Raw genomic sequence first — 17,698 nt, 5'->3', positions numbered from 1 at the left:
TGGTATGCATTAACATTTTAATCTTGCACATCATGAATCCACCTTGGAATCGAATAAGTTTAAGAGGTTTTTGAAAGGACAAAGGTGAGCAAGTCTGTGTGGAAGATGGAGTTTTACATCCATAAAAGAAGTAACATATTGTGGCCATTACTATTCGCTAATGAAGTAGCGGGGGCTCTTTACTCTCTCAAGTAAATACCTTTGTCTCTTTTTGAGAGAGAGAGAGAGAGAGAGGAAATGGTATATTAATGTTTACAATAGGCCAAAACAACCTATTAGATCATGAGTTACAATCATTTGTATGATGATACAATTGTTTGAAAAAGACAGTAAATGTAAGGATAAATGAATAGTAGAAGAAAGCCAAAAGATATATGTAAAAAAGAATACTCTAGTTGATAAAATCTCATGGGGATATAGAGGTGGTCTAGCTCTAGCTTGAACGATTGTATCCTATATCTATCTATAAATGTGCCATCGATATTTGTGCCAAGGTCTAGGATGTTTGGATTAGCCAAGTCGAATGGTTTGACCAATCAATATTCCACGTATTTGTACATTGTGATGGTGTTAGAGTGCCCTTGGTGGTCGTCCCTTGGGTGGATTGAGATTGCGGTTGTGGTGAAGCCTCTCGAGTCTCCTTTGTGAAGAATTTGGTTAGCTGCCTTTGGATAGGACCTTTGCGTCTTAGAAAATTTACTCTTGAGAAGAAGCGTATCATGAAGCCGTTGTATCTCAAGGAGGAAGTGGCCAATGCATCGTTGAAAAGAAAAATCCATGATTTTAGATAATGGTCCAGTCCGATCTCTAAAGAGAATGGAAACGGTGTTAAATCTCATATTATGTTGGGTAGTAGCTTATATGTGAGTCTCAACATCTAATTGATGTGAAGAGTTGTGTAGCTTGCTAATGACACATTTGATCCCATGTGAGGTGGGAATCCATATGTCTCAAAGCAAATAATAAGCCCATTATTTGTAGGATGGACAAGATGCTTTTTGTGGAATGTCATCTTCCTCCTTAGCTCTTGCACTAGTGCCAACCATGTTCTCTTGGTGTGTACTTGGGGGTGATTCATCTTGATGACCTTGCCAATCTTTGAATGGCTCAAGGTAAGAGATGGTGTGTCAAGGGGATATTTGAAAGGGGATAGTCTCTCCATGTTAAAGCTATGTAGCTCAAACTAGGTTGGCATTTGAGCATACCAACATGAAGCATTACCCTCTTTGGCAAGTTGTAAGGCGGAATCAAAATGGCATTGTATCAAAGGCATTGAGGAAATCCACAAACTAGCAATAGATTCGTTGGCCATGAGCTTTGATCTTAATAATCGCTTGGAATGTGAGGATGTAATCCAATGTGGTGAAGCCTTGCCTAAAACCAACTTGTCCCTATGCGTTGAGGCCCCATCTCTTAGTCCAACTAAACTCATGCTTAAGAATGGAGGCATATAGTTGGGCCAATGTATGTCCAACTAAAATGGTTTGATAGTTACTAGGTAGAGTAGGATCCCTTGACTTGAGGATATGCATGATAGTGTTTATGCTCCAACTCTTTGGGAGGCTGTCGCACATGGCTCTATTAGACATGTGAGCTAGTAGTCTTGCCACCAAGTCCCTAGCATGACATAAAGAAGGTGGTCTTCGGGCAAGGCTCCAGTGGATTGTCGAGAGAAAGCTGAGTTGTTGCTATGTAGAGACTAGCTATAGTTTGCTTCCATGTATCGGGGGATGTAATGGGTGTGGTTGGATAATACTCTTTGAAAACCCTCTCAGCCCCTCTAGAATCCAGGCTTAAGAGCAATTTGTACAAGTCTCCCTTCAATTGGGCTAAGAATGTTCTCTTATATTGCATGGTCTCGTGGCACTTGTCATCATAGCAATTGTTTCGAGTTGTCACTTTGGTGGAGGCTATCTACGTAGGTTATGGGCATGAAAAGTTGCATTTGCTATGTTGTGTAGAGCCTTGTTGAACTATTGGGTGAGCTCTTGTAATGGAATGTTAGGATTTGCATGATATGATAGTATGAAGATCTTCGCCTCGTAGATATCGTTGGTTTCTTTGGAGAAGAAGTATCTTGAGTGTTGATGGGATTGCATGATAGTTTTGTACCTTAGTAAAATGGAGATTTATAGTGAATGATAAATAAGCATGATCCATTGCAACCTCATGAAGGCGTGGCGAGATTGTGAGTTCTTGGATATATTGAGGTAAGCATCGATGGGGCAAGTACATAATCTATTGTGCTAGTGCTATGTTGATGGGTGTAACATGTGAAGGTGCTTGATAATAAGGGATGTCTAGATACACCAGTAAGGATGGCTAGTTCGTGTGTTGTGTCCATCTTTACAAGATATCTTCCATACTCTTATGACTTTCCTCATGTCTTGGGAGATCCTCACCATCTATAGCTTTGACACATCGTGCTCTTGTAATATCACCTTAGATACATCAAAGAAAGACCACTAGTGGGAGGATTTCTTGGCATTAAAGTCCCCTAATAAGATGATGTCTCCCTCCCTCAAGAACTCCCAAATATCCTTATCCAAAGCCACATATCGTGATTGCCCCTTGGGTGGGAGGATTTCTTGGCATTAAAGTTCCCTAGTAAGATGACGTCTCCCTCCCTCAAAAACCCCCAAATATCCTTATCCAAAGCCACATATGGTGAGTGCCCCTTGGGTGGGTTATATTAGGATGCCATATGGGGGAAATAAAATAGGGCTATGTAAAGAGTACTCTTCATTCAACACTCTCACCAACATATAGCTACCTTGCTCATCCCTATGAACTACATGGATTATCGGATGTAGCTCCTCTCTACATAGCACTGCCACTCCTCATGAACCTTGGCAATTGTAGAGTATGCATGTCTCCTTCTTGTATGCCGACTCACATCTATAGCATGTTAGTCATGTAGAGAGAGAGAGAGAGAGAGAGAGAGAGAGAGAGAGAGAGAGAGAGAGAGAGAGAGAGAGAGAGAGAGAGAGAGAGAGAGAGAGAGAGAGAGTGTGTGTGTGTGTGTGCGTGCGCGCGCGCGCTTTAGACCAATGGGAGTAAAGCCTCCAAAATGAAACTTTTACTTTTAAAAAGAAAAAAACATTTTATAAAAAGATATGAAAATATTACCATGATTCTTACTATAAATATCTATTGTCAATATCTCATAATTGTGATTATGATATCGTTTAGAATAATGGTATAAGATCTTGGTCACTTTACATTAATGACATATATGGGATTGTATGATAATGACAATTGAATCTAAATTTAAATTATCAAAAAGCTTGTTTCTTCCTTTATTTTTTCCTTTATTTTGTTTTTCTTGTCTCTTTTCTTTCTTTGTGGTAGCTTGTTTCTCTCTCTCCTCTCTCTTTGCCATGGATACAAAAATTCGACCTTCAACAAGACACATAAGCTCTAAAATCACATCTATCTATGCTTTATTCATTCCAAATAGATGGAAGATGGATTCCTATTAATATTAGCAAATATATTTAGACTACCATATGGCAAGTAAAACATAAGAAAAGATAGAGATGTGAGAGTTATTTCATATATGCTTAGAAGGGTAAAATCAAATATTTCAAAATTGAAGCAAACAAGAATAATATGAAAGAGGTTTTAGTATATCATGTGTTTATGCATTAAGAGTTCCATTTGGAACTAGAAACTCTAAACTTCCATTGCATAGACCAAATTGTAAGCATTTCATTTTTAAAACTGACATTTTCTTAAACTTGGTATTATATTTTTATTTATAGATGTCTATCCTTCTAATATTGAGAAATGGCAACTACTTGAGTTTATTATTGATGTTATGCATAGTTTGTTTGAAAAAGAAATATACAAAGGTAGCAAAGAATGGAAAATTTTTTAATGTTTATTCTTATATTGTCTCTATACACTTACGAGAGTTATAGATGTACTTTTTTTTTGAGATATAGAGAGTATTATAGGAGTATATTTGAGTTCACTCCTTAAATGATAAACATTTGTGCTAAATTTTTTGAAAATATCAAAGAGGAGAGATGAAAATATATAGTGCAAGGATAGTAACGAAAATATCTCTTTAGTTTCAAAAAATACAAGTTTGGATATTGCGATACATTTTTATTTTTTTAAAAAAATTGGCATATACGAGGTCTTACGAGGCAATATAGAAAAGTTATTTCTTTTTGAAAAAAAAATTCTTAGAAGAGGAGAAATATCATTTTAGGAGTCCTTTTGACTCTATTTAATACTTTGGTTGCCTTAGGTATTGAGGACATGCCTTCACTTGTTGCTACAATTGTAGGCATCTCTTCTTCCTTGTCTAGTTTCATACTCTTTATGGCCTACTTGTCTCCTTGGTCTTCTTGTATTATGTACTTAAAAAGCTTGCTTGTACATATCAAAGATGCTCTCTATTGTAAGAATCCTTGGAAAACTGTCACACATTTAAAGCAAAGAGTGTTAATTCACTATTATTTTATAATAGACTATCTTTTGAGTAAAAATCTATCTTAAAGTTAAGCATTATCCATATTACCTTTATAAGTTTGTCATCGTTAAGATAAATAAACTTAACCAATCTTCTAGCATTTGCAATTACTCTCCAACTAGAAGAATGGCTATCATCTTGATGAGGGATCTACTACTAATAATACAAATCAAAATTATGTAACTTATTTATAGTAGTCTATGGAATCAACTATCTTGATATGTGTTGATCAAAACCTCACCATAACTTATTGTATTCCATTTGTCAAGTAGATTGAAAGGTACATGAGGTTTTTTTTGACACTTCAATTAATCTTTTTGTAAATCTATATATAATATAATAAAATTTAGAGTAAGTACAATAAATAAAAGTTTAAATGATCAAGGAGACGTTGGATTATTTAATTTACATCTAAAAATTTCACGACTTTTTTTCAAAGAATTTGTTTAAAAAAATTGTTTATCAACACAATCTATTACAACCAAGCTCTAATGAGAACTGAAAACAATTATTTTTCAATAATTTAGTAAAATAAAATCTCTTAAAATTAGACAAAACACCAAACTACTTACTTTTCATGGTATGAAATCAAAAGAAGCTCTAAAGTGTCAAAGTCAATTCAATTGAGCCAATATTCAAATCCATCTACATCGAGCTCATTTCTCCTCATATAATGGGAGATTAAAGGATCAAACATCTCAAATTTTTATTGTATATTAAAAGAGAGTTCATGTATTATACATCTAGAAAATGAAAGTAAGATAGTGAGTATATAGAAATAAATTGTCACTATAAAAGTATCATTCTTAAGAATAAATAAATTTGTGCATGTTGTACCTCAATCTAACAAGAAAAATATAATTATTTACTTTTCTTCTTTTATCATTGAGGATTTGAGTACACTTTGAGTTCAAACCAAGAATATCAATTCTCTTGCATATATCACTACATAAAAAACAACACACATTGAAGCCTTTTGGCTAAACTCTTTCAAGCATGCCAGAGAGCGCATATTCTAATGCTTCTAGTTGTTCTGCTTCTTTTTCTTTTGATTTCTTCCTCTAACTATTCTTTTGCAATCATTTCCTCATTCTCTAACTATTTTTATGCAATATTTTGAACATGACTCCATAGTCTCGTAGTCTTGTTGAAATAATACACAATCATTAACACATGCATGGATGTTGTTGTAGTCCATGCCAATATTTCTTAACACCAATCATACATCATTGTGGGATGTAGAAATTGTGTTTCGTTCCAGGTAGTAAAACACGATATTTTAACAACTTGAAAAAAAAATCGAGCACCTTCTAAGAGTATTAAAAGTGGTTTTATAATGGAGTCAAAATAAAAGGAGCATAGTATGTACCTCAATAACTTGATCACAGTGGTATTGCTCCATTCGTACTTTTTCTACTGTAATGTCTCCATTACTTAGTTTATTTTAATAAACAATATCCGTATATGACACATTTAGAATATTGTATGCCTGTTCATTAGTAAGAGGAACTAAATCTAGAATTTAGAGAATTTATACCTTGACCATTTTAGGATGATCATGTCCTTATCCATGAGTATCAATTTATGTGCATCGACAACACATATATATGCATCTTGGAAAAACTCAATCAAGAAGTCCTCTATAGTCTCTTGGATATAGTTGAGAGCATTCCTAGCTCACCTAAAACTATTGAGACTATGCTTCTCATAAATCTCCCTAAAAATTCTTTGGAATGGGAGTTTTGGAATTGCATTATTGAGAGCTTTCATTGCCTTTCTAATCTCTCTTAGACATCTCATACCCTATGAAAATTTTCCCTTGGGTTTTGTTGGTGGCTTAGATGGTTTAGAGGCATGTTGAATCTTTGAGCAATCTAAGTGGGATAAACTTTCCACTTTTGTATAATGGTTTTTGTTCTACCCATGGTTATTTTCACCAACTGCAATAACAAAATTAATCAACAATATATTATACAATGGAAAGTGTTTGAATAGGATATATGAAGCGTGAACGGAAATCTCCAAAGAAGATAAAACACACTCTGTCACGTTTCATACGATAATGCTATTGTTCATGAATTGCAATAAAAAGAAAATACAAGAATCACCTATAAAATGTAATGTTCTTTAACAAGGCTTATGAAATACAAAAAACGTACTAGAAAAGAGACCCAAAAAGACTATATCATGTTTCATATGATAGTTTTGGCAAACCTATTCATGTGACATATGAAATGTATTGGTTTTCCATTACATACTCAGACTTATGAGAGGCACTTGCTTCCTCTAACTCCACTTTTCCATCAACCTTTCATTTCCTTACTACAATCACATTATTGCCTCTAAAATTGAGTTGTTGATGCATTTTAGTTTTAGATGTCACCTCCTCCAACGTCCTTGTTGCCACTCTTGGCGTGGGACTGCTCCCTTGTTATAGCTGACTTAACAGATTCTCTACATTAGATCTTGTACCATGGAACTTTCCTCCAATGAATGCATGTCGTCTTGTGCTCTATAGTAGAGGGCTATGTTAAAGCTTGTTGGGGATACAGGAATGTTGGACGTGAAAATAGTTACCTTCTGTGAGATCTTGCTTTAAATAGATACTAAAAAAAGTATTCAAGAATAGAGCTTTTTTTTGAACTTCTATCAAAAAGGTTGTGCATTGACCCAGATAGGGATCTCCTTTCTTTTCCTTTTTGAAGGTTCGTAAAGCATCCCCCTCACATGTGGGCCTGTTTTCAAGGCATAAGCTAGGGGTTGCATTATCACACATGCAATTAAATATAACTTCATAAAGCTTCTCAACATTCTTTTCTTTAAACTCAAAATGAACAAAACCATTTTATTCCAACTTTTCGAGTCAAAACCCATTTCATTACTTCTAAGGCTCATTTCAAAGCAAACAAATGTCTCCATTCCACTGAGAACAACTCCATCCACACAAAGTCTTCTACTTGCTCCTCCAAAACATCACATTTAGCAAACACAAGCTACGTGCCAGAGAGTCGTCAATTTTATGATTATTTGTTGTCCTTTCATCTTTCCCAAGCCATCTAAATCACATTTCAAAAAAAGCTAGCATATTATTTTTCCTCAATATTCACAAAAAAAATTATTTATTGTGCTAACATCATATGAAATGCAAAATGAAATTTTTATCTTCCTTTCCAAGCAACATTTTATTTCTTTAGCAGAAGTGGTAGTGGAGGTGGACCTTCATGACACCATCTGGGGCATAAGAAGGAATCCCGCTTGTACTTGTGTCCAATGTTAGGGTTGGTTAGGGGCTCGACCAGGAAAATTTAAGAAACCAATCAAAAACATGACACATGGAGTAATACCCATACCTTCATTTTGGGGCATCATGGAGTGGTCCAAACTCAAGAGGGAAAGCTAGCGATCAACATCAACATGGAATGCAATGCTAGTTCATGTGGTTATGCAATGATAGTGTGGATCATACATGGAATTTATATTCTTCCATTCAACACACACCACCTAGAGTTCCACAAGTATAGCTAGTGGTTTGTGACAAAATTTGATTATTGCAGAGAAGAAGTCCACATGTTAGAGAGAGTGGTGGGTTTGTTTTATAGAAGGTAGCACAAAGAATGGATGCTAATGAGGGCTCACACATATATCCGAATGGTGTCTCACAAGCTACATGGAAAAGGAGAGATTCAACATTGCTCTAGATGCAACGGTGAAGGGCCACATAGTGGTGAAGACCTTGAAACATGAACTTTTTGAACTAGAGACACCTTACTTATTGTCTTGCAAGAGTATTACAATATGCACATTGCAAAGACCCAACGTGTAATTGTCAAGATTTCATTGATTATGCAGTGGAAGGGAAAGCATATTTGGTGTGGAAGCACTTGGTACTACGTGTACTAGTGAGTGTTTGGAATGTATGAAAATGTAAACATGTTTATACATCAACCCATGCTTACCAAAGAAAATTTGCACCTAATATTTGGAAGCAGAAGGAACTTTTCCAATGTAGACCATCGTGTGACCAAGAAGACAATAACTATGCTAGTTCTTGGCACAAATGCGTTTTATTTTGTTGAGAAAATATATACATAGCTCAGTTGGTTGCACATGACCAAAATTTTGATAATCCTTCACCATCCTTATCTTTCTCACTCTATGAAACAATTGTGCACTTAAGACAATACAATACAAATCTAGATCTAGATTGCTAGGATAAATTGTTTTGTATTGTAAACGTGAGAGAGTACCAATATGTTGTATGAATAGCAAGACCAGGAAAACAATAACTATGCAAGTTCTTAGCACAAATGCATTTTATTTTGTTGAGAAAATATAGACATAGCTCACTTGGTTAGCTATGATAGAAAATTTGATAATTTCTTATCTTATCCATGCCTTTCTCAATTTGAGGATAATTTGATCCTTATGGATTACAGACCAATACGGGTGATGGAATTAGGCAAAGGTAGAGGTAGAGGCTTTGGAGGCAGATCCAAGAGCCGATTTCATGTTGGACTTGTGGTCGCCCAGGACATATCTCCTTGCGCTGCCTCGAGAGGGAGCAAGCCAACCACAACAAGGCAGATCTTAGATGCGTAGAGTGTGGAATCACTCATCTCTTTCCCGATTGCCCTAGACGAAAACCATCCTCTAGTTCGGTAATTGTGCCATCAATCCCATTGGGATTTTTTGGTGTTAAAACACTCGATGGGGAGACCATGCCTATCCAATTACATGTCATGACCCATGCACAGACAAAGCAAGCTGGCATATCATTGCTAGGGCCTAGCAACTTAGACACATACTCAATTGGAAAAAGAGTCGTAGGGAGAAGGGAAGTGCGAAGGTAGGGGAATACCCCAGCCCAAAGTGCCAACTCGAAGCCATTGAGAAAGTGAAGGAGTGGGTGAAAGAGGCCCAAGAACACCTAAAAGATGGTGAGTCCATATTAGAATATGAGATCGATGATCTCTCAAGCATAAGCATGCCAATCTCACCACCATGACCAAAATCGAGAGGTGTGATTGCACCACAAGCAGTGCCACTTAGATAGAGCTCAAATGCTACGGACTAGCAAATCAATCAAGGCCATTGGACTAGAAATGCAGGATTTGGAGAAAAGGAAGTAGCTAGCAACCTTCTCACCACACTAGCGACCACCCCTGTGACGCTAAGCCTAGGAAACCTACTTAGGCGTAGCACCTAATGCTGTGGCAAGAGTTTAAATTGTGGGTTTAAGGTTCGATGGAGCAAGATATCGCTAACTCGCATGGACATGATGCAGAGACACAAATACCAAGTCTAACACTGCACTTAATGCCCAAATCCTTGCACATCAATGCTTTTTGGGAAGGCACAGAAATGCATGCTGTCTTATCAGTCTTAGCTCTTAGAGATACCACAAGAAAGGGAATTTTAGACACGGGGGAAGGAGTTAGTGTGCTTAGCCATGCAATGCTCTAGGATTGGGGTAACTCACCTGTTGAGAATGCTAGGCTTAATGCCACGCTAGCTAATTGAATGAAGGTAAGGCCATTCCGAGTGCTAAATAATTGGCCCTTGAAGATTGTAGGAGTTCAATTCTCCATTGACTTTATAGTCATGAAGGGGGTGGACTATGACATCCTGCTAGGCCGGCCCTGGATGTGCAATGCACGGGTCATAGAGGATTGCGGTAATGGTCTAATCTTCTTAGGCAGTTAAACAAAGGCAGTGAGGGTGGAGATGAACACTTGGAAGACAACACCAATCAACCTAGATGCCATCTCAGCCATGCTGAAGGGTGATGCCCAGATTAGAAAATCTTACGGGCTATTGACTATGTTTATCCCTTGTCTAGAAGATGAGCGAGATTGGATGCATGCATTAGCCACTATCGATTTGCCATTCTTGGACCAAGATGAGTAGAAGCAGGCTGGTAAGGCAATCGGTAAGCCCAAAAAAAACCTTTAGTGCCAAATTGCATGATGGCTGAAAGCTCAAACGAATGACCAAACCCTATCGAATTCCATATCCCCAGGAACAAGCGAGAACTCCTTGAGGTCCTAGAGTATTTGATGAATAAGCTAGTAGGCAACCCAATCTCTAACCTTAAACCTCTCCAAGATCTCTTGGATGAAGCTAAGTGGTGATGGACCAAAGTGCAAGACTTAAACTTGAGGTACAATTGGGCCTTAGTTGCCGATGAAAAGGAGAGCCGCATCAAGACTTAGGAGATGAGCAGTTGGATGAAGATGGTGCTAACGATGAATACGAGGACTGTTGTTCCCTTAGTGACCAAATCGAAAGAGAGATGGATACCATATAATACGACATTGACGGACGATTGATAGAACAGATATGAGAAAACTCCAAACCAAGCAAGAAGAATATTTTTAGGATTGAGAAAGGAGTCATGAGCATGGATTGTGACTGCACTTGGTTGAAACCCATAGGAGTGACGGATTACAAGCAAGCAGCCTAGTCCAACCAAGTGCCGGACCATTATTCAAGATGGATTCACCCTTTGAGTTGCGACCTCAAGGAGAGAGTCCCTCTTCTAGTGAAAGATGGAGAGTTTGATTATGAGTTGGAAGTAAGGTCAGCTAGTGATCTTGAAAAACCTCAACCTCCTAAGACTAGAAACACCAAAGGGGACCTACCCGTTCACCTAAGGTGCCAAAGGCTAAAGGAGAAAAGGAGGAAGCGGCCCAAGGAACCACTGGCGAGACTGATGAGCAAAGGAAGTAGCAAGACCTACCATGGTGATTCATGAAGTTCAAAAAAGGCGATAGGGTAGCGAAGCTGCTGGGAGCCAAACGCCGAGTTAAGCCAACAAACCAATAGAAGGACTTGCTAAGGTCAAGGAGGTCAATTTAGCCAAGGAGGGGAAGACACGCCGACTTGTCTTTATAGCCAATGACTCGACTGAGGAAGAGGAAGCAAGTCTCATTACTCTCGAGTATATAGACATGCCTGCTCGGTCCCTTGATGAGCTAAAAGGTGTAGATCCGAGTGTAGTGACTCACAACGTATCCATGATGGCCGATGTGATGATCAAGTAGTGACCGTATCCAATGAATCCCAAGCACACTCACGCAGTGAAAGAGGAAATTGATAAGATGTTGAGAGCATGATTCATTTACGAGATTGAGCACACGGACTGGGTCTCACCCATAGTGATCATGCTGAAAAAGAATTGGAAGATCAGAGTGTGTGCCAACTACAAGAAGGTAAATGCTACTACGAAGAGAGATAATTATCCATTGCCATACATTGAACACATGCTCAAAAGAATGGCTGGTAAAGAAGCCTATAGTTTCCTGGATGGCTTCTCAGGATACAATCAGATGCAAGTGTATCCTGACAATAGGCATAAGATTGCATTCGCCACTGAGTGGGGTAACTTTGCCTACCCTTTGGGTTGACTAATGCACCGGCTACCTTCTAGAGGCTCATGTGTGCCATCTTCAAAGACATGCTTAGAAAGGGCTTAGAGGTTTTTGTAGATGATTTGTGTGTTCATTCTACATGGAAGGAATACTTAGATAAGCTCTGAGCAGTCTTTGAACGATGTCGATTATATCGTCTCTTGCAGAACCCCTTGAAGTGCCAGTTCTAGGTAAAGCATGGATGCATCCTAGGGCACGTGGTGTCGAAGAACGACATTGCCACAAACTTCTCAAAAGTTAGGGTTATTATCGATCTTTTGCCACCATCCGATTACAGGGGAGTTCAATGCTTCCTAGGCCACACGGGGTACTATTAGTGCTTTGTGTTGAACTATGAATTGATTGCTAGACCTCTACACAAGTTTTTGATTATATTCAAGTGGACCGAGGAATGCCGATGTGCATATGAGAAATTGAAAAAGGCTCTAACCACTGCACCAATTCTATGAGTCCCAGATTGGACAATCACCTTCCATGTTCACATCGACGCTTCAAAATTCATTGTGGGAGTAGTGTTGTGCCAACTTGGTGAACACAACCTAGACTATCTAGTGAGTTTTGCTAGCAGAAAACTCATGGATATAGAAATGAATTACTCAACAACCCAAAGAGAGGGCTTAGCCATGGTATTTGCTGTAAAGAAATTTCAGCATTACCTTTTGGCCATGCCTTTTACATTCTTTGTTGACCATCAGGCATTACTTTATCTTGTTAATAAGCCTTATGCTATGGGTTGCATTGCTCAATGGTTACTTCTGCTTTTATAATTTTTCTCCATGATGGTAGTACGTGAGGGGAAGCATCACTACATGGCTGACCATATGTTTCGCATACCCACAGGAGAGCCGCTAGATAGGGCATCCCAGACGTATTGCCAGATGCGCATCTGTTTCACCTGTCTAGTGCGAGAGATGTATTTAAGGCTGATTTGAAGCCATATTGGGCATATGACATAGTCCAAGTGCTTGAGCATAGACTCCCTGATCGACCCATCGAGAAGACCTAAGTTAGGCAACTAATCCTTAAAATCCAATCCTCAATTGATAGTAGACCAGCTTTATAGATTGGGGCAAGACGGGTTGCTATGTAGATGTGTGTGCGAGTATGACATGCATGACATATTGGTAGAGGCACACGACGGGATTGCAAGAGGACACTTCAACGGAGATACAACAACCCGCAAGGTGCTACAGTCTCAATTGTGCTGGCCTACTCTCTTTCGTGATATGCAACACGATTTGTAAAACACTATGACGAGTGCCAATGGACCAAGGTTCTGATTTGCAAGGATCAAATGGAGCTAACCCCTATCATTCCAAGGCAGCCTTTCGAGAAATGGGGAATTGACTTCATTGGGCCAATTAGTCTTGCGGCACAGTATTCGCAAGCCATGTACATCATCATTGCCACAGATTATTTCATGAAGTGGACTAAAGCACAAGCAACTTGGAAGGAAAATGCTAGGACCACTGCCAAGTTCTTATGGGAGCAGGCGATCTCACGATTTGGTTGCCCCATCAAACTGGTTAGTGACCAAGGCACGCACTTCATTAATGAAGTGATCACTCACCTCTTGTCTACCTTTCTAATCATCCATTGAAAGTCTTCACCTTACTATCCTTAGGCGAATGGTCAAGTTGAGTCTAGTAATAAAATCTTAGTGAACATCTTGACCAAAGTAGTCTCTGCTTTGCGCAGGGATTGGGATAACAAATTAATAGCAGCCTTGTGGGCCTACCGCACAGCCTATAAAATGGTTGTAGGATAGACTCCCTTTAAGTTGACCTATGGGACAACTGAAGTAATTTTTTTCGTAGAGTTCTTTGTTCCCAGCATGAGAGTGGCTCTTCAAGAGAGATGGTATGGAAAGGAGGCATGGATAGAATGCCTAAGTGAGCTTGAACGCCTATCAAAAACTCAACTCCTAGTCACCCACACAGAATTGATATGTGAAAAGGCAAGACACAAAAGTTGGTTTGACAAGCATGCCAAGCAATGAGATTTCGAACAAGGAGACTTAGTGCTCTTGTACTCAGTCAAGGGTCATAAAAAAAAGATGAAGTTTAGAGGACTAGGGCCTTTCAGAGTCTGTGCCATTAGTAGAATCAGTAATGTAGAACTTGAAACCCTAGAGGGAGAGGGCATAGGCTTCTTCAATGGCAATTGCATCAAGAAGTACTACCCTCCCATGCACCCATTACATGAACCTCCAATGCTAGAGTCCCCTGTCAACATATGAGTGGCCACAATTATAGAGATTGAAGACGAGGATGAGGAAACAATAGAACACCTAAGCATAACGGTCACTGCCAAAAGCACATGACCACCCTCAATGCACTGATCGATGAGGGAGCCGACTTTAATGTCCTAACTCATGAGTATTGGACCCAAATTGGCAAACCATAGTTACAGCCCACTAATGCAAAACTTAGCCCATTTGGGAGCTGAATCATATGCACTCTTGGGAAAGTGCAAAGTAGCAATCTCTATGGAGTCTGAGAGCATACCGATGATCTTTTATGTGTTTCCAAACACTAATGATGTAGGTATGGAATCATTGTTAGGACACACGTTTAAGAAGTAAGCTCATTGCAATGTTGACTACGAGTCCCAATGCATTCACTTTGCCATAGGCAACGTGCATATAGTCACCACTTTTAGTAAGGGTAGCGTGACTCCTTCAAAGTCCGCAAAGCCACTGATAGAGAAACCCATCGTCAAGTCTAAGGATGGGGGTCATGACCCGTCACAACCCGCCAAACCTCAAGATGAGCAAATCACTAAAGCTAACACTGAGGCCTAGAACCAAAGCTTCAATGGATACCTAAACATCAAGGCCCGCCACCTAGGAGTAGACTCCCATGACTCTGCAAGGCTAAGAACCCTCACTCGAAACCTAGAAGGCCAAGATGAAACTACCGACATCAACAAATGTTCAGCCGTGGTGGGTCTCCAAGATCTTATTGCAAGCTCAAGGCTATTATGAGGGTAATACATGGATATCGGTACCTAAAGCCAAGATGGCCAAGGGCACTACTCAAACATCACCCTCAAGCTTGACAACCCAAAACATCAAGGCAAATTAGGCACACATGCCACAAGAGACACATGCTACAAAACCATAGAACCTCAAAAGGCTAGGCCAACAGAGCCTAAGCTGAGCTATTGACAGATCCTACAGCCCACTACTCACAAGCTACCTCAACCTGCTCCCACTTGTGCCCTTAAGGCCTTAGAAGCATATAATAGAGCAACACCCGTAGCTCTAACCAAGCTTGTCAAAGAAGAGGCCAAGCCACCACCTCCAGAGCAACCCAAGCTGCAACAATCACCTACTAAACTATCTAGTTTTGTCAAACCCCAACCACTAATCATTCTTAGATGCTCCTATGAGCAAAGATCAATTCTAAACTTGGTCACAGACTTAGCGGAGAATATGGGGGATGGCTTGGATGCTTGCCTTAGACGCTTGGATGCTACCTTTATGACACTCACTAAAAGCTGGATCTCGGTCTTTGGATGAGCCTATAGCGATGGAAGTGCATACACTCCCTTGTTCTTGGGAAGAATCAAGATTTGTGTTCGTTAAGGCTACGGAAGTAGTGGACAATCTAATTGTCAACAAGATCTCTAGATAACACAAACGATAGCAATGCCTTATTACGTCCTATGGCAAGAGCATTGTCCTTGCCACGGACAAAGAAATCAAGGTGTTAAAACAACTCACTAACATCGACTCCTCTTTCTTGAGGAAATGGTATGCTCTTTGTCTTCAATGGGAGCTAGAGGGCTACCAAATCATGACTAATGTTGAGCAATGACATGCCATCAAAACCTCGGAGTATGATCCCACTTATGTAGCTCCAATCTCCTATAGTGTGTTGACCACCATCCGTAATTGACCCCTAGAAGAGCACCTCTTGACCCACCCGTATTTAGAATGAATTTTGACCGAGGAGGAGTTACACATTGCCAGTCAGGTAGACTTTGGTGACTTCCTCAAGGATGTTCTCACCTACATCACTCAAGTAGGTATCTGTCCTTTCGACATGGACCACTATGCTCATCTATAATATAATCCAAATTTCTATACTTGGCTCATGCAGAAGCAAAGCCCCAAGAACACATAGTGAATGCCCTTGACCTCTCAACCTCTAATCCTAGGAAGGATTTTTCTCATTCCCAAGGAGGGAAGGGGTAAGGTGAAGTAAGGTGAAATCAAGAGGTGAAATCAAACATGTAAGGGGAATGAAACACAAAAGGAAAAATTAAAGTCTCAATCAACATCCAAAATAGATAAAAATTAACTCATGATTAAGGAAAAGTGTCATGAAATTTTGGAAATGAATGGAATTGCTCAAAGGAAAATTCTCTTTTTATGCTTAATCATGTTCTTCTTTCCATAAAAGCATGTTCCACTCTTGTTTATCTTCCAACAAGAAAGCGTCTTAAGAATGCTAATGGTGAACGATGGTTTTATGATAGGAGCTGAAGATGGCAGCACAACAGGATCGTGCCCATTGTCTTCTGTTCACGAATGAGGAAAGAGCGAATCATGGAATTTTCCTCAAAAATTGCACCTTCAACTAGCTCAAGTTTCAAAGTATCCACAATATTGCAGAGGTGATGGCTAAGGAGGAGGCTACAAAAAGGGTCGTGGAACAATGCAACCTAGCCAAGTACCTCGAGAAGTTTGGACAGGAGCTCGTGGATAGGAGCTCGACCACACCAAGTGTGTGGAAATTTTTGAGGACCTACAATCCTGATAGGGAATGTGGGACGGTGACTGTGGGGAGGGGAGAAGGAGCTATGCAAGTTCAAATCCAGCTCAGTAAGGCCTTGGTGGAGAAGGCGCTCGGTCTGGAATCCAAGGTGGAAAGAAGAAAAAAGCGAGATGTCTATGCCATGTTGAACATGAAGACAAATGACAACATAAGCATTCAAGACATCCTTGACCCATAAATCAAAATGTATGCCATGCTGAACATGAAGAGGGAGCAAGTCCTGACAAATGATGACATAAGCATTCAAGACATCCCCAACCCAAAAATCAAAATGTAGGCAAAAGTAATCCATTCCCTCTTCTTCGGTCAATGATACAACTCCCTCATGCACAGAATCAGTGTGCCTATGCTAGAGAGCTTGGCAGCTCACGCGTTGGATGAAATAGATTGGAACAGCTAAGTGCAGAAAACCATTGATCAATCCACTAAGGCACTAGCCCTGGGAAGCAAGTTGGCTGGTGGAGAATTCGTGGCATCACAGGGAGCTGAAAGGAAGAAACCATCATCATCCAAAGCCTCATTCATTGGGTATGGGAGAATCTTGACCGCTCTCATCTAGAAAGCAATAAAGGAGGCGTAGAATGGTGAAGAAGGGGTAGATGAAACACCTAGAAGGTCACCTCCCCATCACAAACGAGAACAATCAAGTGAGAGAATGGTTAGTGAGGAGGAGGGAGAACTAGAAGCTAGTCTAGCAGAAGGAAACCAAAAAAAGCCCAAGAAAAAGACAGTGTAGGAGAAGGCAAACTTGCAAAAGGCAAAGAAGGAGTCGAAGAAAGAGGAAGAGCAAAGGAAGAAGAACGAGAAACAAGAGTCTAAGAGACTGGAAGAAGAATCAAGAAAAGCTGAAGAGGAGAGGAAAAGAAAGGCTACTGAAAAGGAGGAGGAACTGAAGAGGAAGGAAGAGGAGGACATTGCGCTAGCCATGCACTTGTCCATCGAATAACAAGGCAGGCAAGACAAGTTGGGTGCCTTGAGCCCGTGAAGAGTGAAGGCCCAAG

This window comes from Lygodium microphyllum, chromosome 14 (genome assembly GCF_053477565.2).
Source record: "Lygodium microphyllum isolate KBCC chromosome 14, Lygodium_microphyllum_v1.1.10, whole genome shotgun sequence".
Taxonomy (NCBI): domain Eukaryota; kingdom Viridiplantae; phylum Streptophyta; class Polypodiopsida; order Schizaeales; family Lygodiaceae; genus Lygodium; species Lygodium microphyllum.
Note: the sequence above shows the minus strand (reverse complement) of the source record.